Below are 5,126 nucleotides of genomic sequence, written 5' to 3'. Positions count from 1 at the left end.
AAAATAAGTAGGATAGAAGCAAATGATAGGAATGATAGGAATGATAGGAAGCAATACGTAAATAGAACTTAATAAACAGATAAGCTCGTGAGAACTAAGGCCCACTGTGGGCAGGGATTGTCTCTATTTGTTGCTGAATTGTACTTCCCAAGTGCTTAGTACAGTACTCTGCACAAAGTAAGTACTTAATAAATACAATTGAATGAACTAAGATGAATGATGTGGGCTCGCTCAGATTGAAAGAATCTGAATCGTATGGCCTCCTGAAGGAGGTTCTTGGCTTAACAGCTGGAAAAAAGAGCTAACCTTGCCCACAATCGTTCTGTGCCTAGCTATGCCCTTAGCTTTCTCATCCGGGTTAAGGACCTTACCCAACCTAGTAACTAAACTGCTCAGCCCCAGAATTTGAAATCTTGTGGTCTGCTGCTCTGCCACTGATCAAACCCAGTCCTTTCCACCTTGCTTCAAAAACGTTGTTTGGTGAAAAATTAATGTAGGCATGGCTAGGAATGCAAACTACTTCACAAGACCCGCCCCAACCCTGGCTTTCCATCTCCTTCCCTGCAAATGCCCCGTGAGCAAGAATCCTCCCTCATCCAACCCCAGTGCTTTCCCTCTTCCATTTCCTTGGCCCCAAGAGAACCAGAAGCAGCATGGCCTAGTGGAAAGACCATCCACCTGGGCATCACAGGACCTGAGATCTAATTCCAGCTCGGCAAATTGCCCGCCCTGTGACCTTGGGCAAGTCACGTCACTTCTCTGTGCCTCAGTTTCCTCAATTGTAAATTGGGGATTCAAAACCTGTTCTCCCTCCTACTTGGATTAAGAGCCCTATGTAGGACAGAGACTATGTCCAACCTAATTAACTTGTATCTACCCCAGCCCTTAGAACAGAGTTTGGCACATACTAAGTGTTTAACAAATACCTAAAAAAAATTCTTAATCACTGACTGGTGTGGGAGGATGGGTAGGAGTCATTAGATTTCCCACTCTGATGGCAGAATTGTTAATAGTTTACAGCCCAAACAATGGAGCCATGCAAAGTGTGCTTCCCACACAAGGACAGGAGGTAATGTTTAGCCCTATTCTACTTGGGGTCCCCACCCCATTTTCACTCTGGGTGGCCTCCAGTTAGTCTTTTTAGCCCAGGTAGCATGGCAGCTTAGAATCCTTAGGTAGAAGTGGTCAATCACACAAACTTCTATGTGTTCTGTGTTGAATTATGATGAGGCAGTTGCTGACCATGCCCACTGAGGGCTGAGCGAAAAGGAAATCAGCTATTCAGTAGGGGAGAATTTGATTGAACTTAAGAAAGGAAGGAAGAACTTCCAAACAATTGAGGAAGATCTTGAAAAGAGCCTGTTGTTGAGTAGGGACCATCTCTACATGTTGCTGATTTGTGCTTTCCAAGCTCTTAGTACAGTGCTCTGCACACAGTTAGCGTTCAAGAAATGATTGAATGAATGAATGGATGAATGAAAAACAAAAAGGCATATATGATGGCTTAGAATTATTTCTAGTCTTGCAATTTCCAGGAGAGAGACAGTGGCTGGGCAGGGATTATTCTTTGAGAGGCAACATGTTTTACCACCACTTAGGCCACTCTATTACCTTTGGATCCATGTTCTTTGGTTCTATACCTCATGGTTGCCCCCCATCACCTAGTAATAGTAGTAGTAGGAGGAGGAGGAGTAAGAATAATATTAGTGAGAGTAGTAGTAGCATTAGTAACACCAGGTGCAATGCACTATTCTAAGCACTGGGGGATTGGGGGAGTAATAAAGAAGCAAGTTACACTGTTCCTTGCCTATAAGGAGCTTACAATCTAATGGGGAAGACAGGCATGAACATCACAAAAATATTCCCTTTCCTCTCCATCCAAACTGCTACCACGTTTATCCAAGAGCGTATCCTATGTTGCCTTGATTACTGCATCAGCCTTCTTGCTGATCTCCCTGCCTCTAGTCTTTCCCCACTCCAGCCCATACTTCACTCTGCTGCCCGGATCATTTTGCTACAGAAACATTCAAGGCCATGTTTCCCCACTTGAGAACCTCCGGTGGTTGCCTATCCACCCCTGCATCAAACAGAAACTCCTCACCATTGGCTTTAAAGCACTTAGTCACCTTGTCCCCACCTACTTCACTTCATTACTTTCCTACTACCACCCAGCCCACACACTTGACTCCTCCAAAGCCACCCTTCTACTGTACCTCGATCTCATCCAGCATGCCACTGACCTCTCACCCATGTCCTGCCTCTGGCCTGGACCACCCTCCCTCCTCATAACCAACAGACAATTACTCTCCCCTTCTTCAGAGCCTTATCAAAGGCACATCTCCTCCAAGAGGCCTTCCCTTATTAAGCCCTTCTTTCTTCTTCTCCCACTCCCTTCTGTGTTGCCTTGACTTGCTCCCCTCCCCAGCCCCACAGCACTTGCATATATATCTGTAATTTTATTCATTTATATTAATGTCTGTCTACCCTCTCCACACTGTTAGCTCATCGTGGGCAGGGAATGTGTCTGTTGTACTCTTCCAAAGGCTTAGTACAGTGTTCTGTGCACAGTAAGTGCTCAATAAAAAGGATTGACTGACTGACATAAAAATATTTATAAATGAGAATTCCAAATAGATTATTCAATGAACCATTGAAAGAGCACCTATACGTAAACATTGAGGATGGGTATAAATAAGTACATAAGCGCTAGAGATGGCTCGTGTTGCTTGGGCAGAGAAGAAGCAGCATGGCTCAGTGGAAAGAGCATGGGCTTTGGAGTCAGAGGTCATCAGTTCAAATTCCAGCTCCACCACTTGTCAGCTGTGCGACTTTGGGCAAGTCACTTAACTTCTCTGGGTCTCAGTTACCTCATCTGTAAAATGGGGATTAAGACTGTGAGCCCTCCGTGGTACAACCTGATCACATTGTAAACTCCCCAGCCCTGAGAACAGTGCTTTGCACGTAGTAAGCACTTAACAAATGCCATTATTATTATTATTAAAATCCCAAACTGTGGAAAAAAGTAGCCACCTCTGGAATCAGTGCCAGAGGCTGTGGTGCCAGGATAAAAGCCCAGGCATGGCCTCCTCTGGCCCAGCTCACCAGGAGCTGCCAGTGGCTGGTTTGGCATTCACGTGCCTTAAGTCTACAGTTTGGATCTCTTGAGGTCCTTTCCAAGCACAAGAATTCAATGATTTAATGCAGTTCCACTTCACCCGCATAGGTGTGGGAAAGATTACCCTTCTCCCCAGTGTAATGTACAAACCAATAACCCCATGATAAGCTATTGCTACAACAGTGATCAGACTGAAAATTGAATCCTCTCCTTCTTATTTACGTCCTTTGCTGTTTTTCATAAACAAAATGGTCTCTCTAAGCCACTCTTACATAGAGAAATTTTTCAATGTGCCATTTCTCATTTCCAGTGGACATAAAACTACAAAGCAGGAGGTGATACCCATCACTTTTCTGATCGCTCCCGTTGAAGAGAGTTAATGCTTTAATAACTTGGATAAGGAATATTTGATTTTCATAATTTTTGTAGTAAATTGACTCCGACTCAAATCCTTTCCTATCTCAGGAGGGCTGCCCTGAAGGATTCCTCCTGGTCAGTGTAAGTAAAGGATTTTATGACATTGAAACATTATTTCCTTTGCTTCACTATACTATTCAGATAATAAAGGGTAGTTTCCCCATGAAAGAATGTAAATCGCTGGTCTTTCATCAACTACTTCCTTTTGTCTTGGAGCTGTTTTTCTCTTGAAAATGCTAGATTAAAGACGAAACAAAATATTTTTCTCTGGCCCAGGAGCCGTTTGTAAGCAATATAGTAAATGTCGTATGTCATGTTTATTCTATTCTCAGTAACCAATCTTTTGCAACCAGCACACCCTAGGAGTAAATAAGTAGGGTTGCTTCAGCCCTAGAGCATTTTTCAAACTTCAGATGGTAAATAAGAAAGGTTTCCTTCTACCACAAGGCAATTTTAAAATGACAAAAGAGTCCATTTTCAAAGCAGCCGGGCAGGAGATTGTTCACACATTTCTCTTTTCCTTCTCAGGGAGGAGCTTTGGAGTGGCAGACCCAAGTCACTGAACCATTTGAAAAGTTTGACCCTCACCACCAAAGAGAAAGCAAAGCCAGTGTGTTGATCCAGGCTTAACACAATTTCTGAAAGTGTCGAGTGTTACCAAAATCCTTTCATCCCGGGCAGTTTTGAAACATCAAATATTGATTTTAAAAATATTTTGTCCAGTCCTTAATCCCTCTCTCCCTCACAGAACTGTTGTGAGGACCAACTCTAACACCTTTTGAACGTACTTTGAGCCATTTGGAAGGAACTGTAGAAATAGACAGCGCTAATGCTCCAAAAAGTTATTGAAGTTTTGAAAAGATACTAAAGCTGGAAAAAAAACCTCAGGTGTCGAGGGTCTGGAGAATGGAAAAACAAATGAAAACCCCAAGCTGTCCTTAAAATTAATCTCTCTGGACAAAGCTTTTGCAGCCCAAGTGGAACAGGGAGGGATGTTGAGGCAGCATGTCTAGTGGAAAGAGTGTGGTCCGGGGAGTCAGAGAACATGGGTTCTAATCCTGGCTCCTCCACTTACCTGCTGTGTGACCTTGGGCAAGTCACTTAATTTCTCTAACGCTCAGTTCCTTCATCTCCTACTTAGACTGTCAGCTCCATGTGGGACCTGATTTATCTTGTATCTACCCCAGAACTTAGTATGGTAGTAGACTGTAAAGTCATCTCTAGACTATAAACTCATAGACCGGGGAAGTGTCTGCTAATTATGCTGAATTGTACTCTCCCAAGAGCTTAGCACAGTGCTCTGCCCATAGTAAGTGCCCACTGATCGATTATATAGTAAGCACTTAACAAATACTGTGATTATGAATGATCCATTAAACAAGGAATTCAGGCTGAGTAGAAAGCCCATCGCGTCATCTAGGCAGGGTAGGATTTGGGACCCTGCATTAGCTGAAGAACTAGCTAGCCAGAGAAGCAGTTTAGCCTAGTGGATAGAGCTTGGGCCTGAGAGTCAGAAGGGTCTGGGTTCTAATCCCAGCTCTGCCACTTGTCTGCTGTGTGGCCTTGGGCAAGTCACTCCTTTGTGACTCAGTAA

The sequence above is a fragment of the Tachyglossus aculeatus genome, chromosome 4 (assembly GCF_015852505.1).
Source record: "Tachyglossus aculeatus isolate mTacAcu1 chromosome 4, mTacAcu1.pri, whole genome shotgun sequence".
In the NCBI taxonomy this organism is placed as follows: domain Eukaryota; kingdom Metazoa; phylum Chordata; class Mammalia; order Monotremata; family Tachyglossidae; genus Tachyglossus; species Tachyglossus aculeatus.
The sequence above is the reverse complement of the archived record's forward strand: the minus strand, read 5'-3'. Positions refer to the sequence as shown.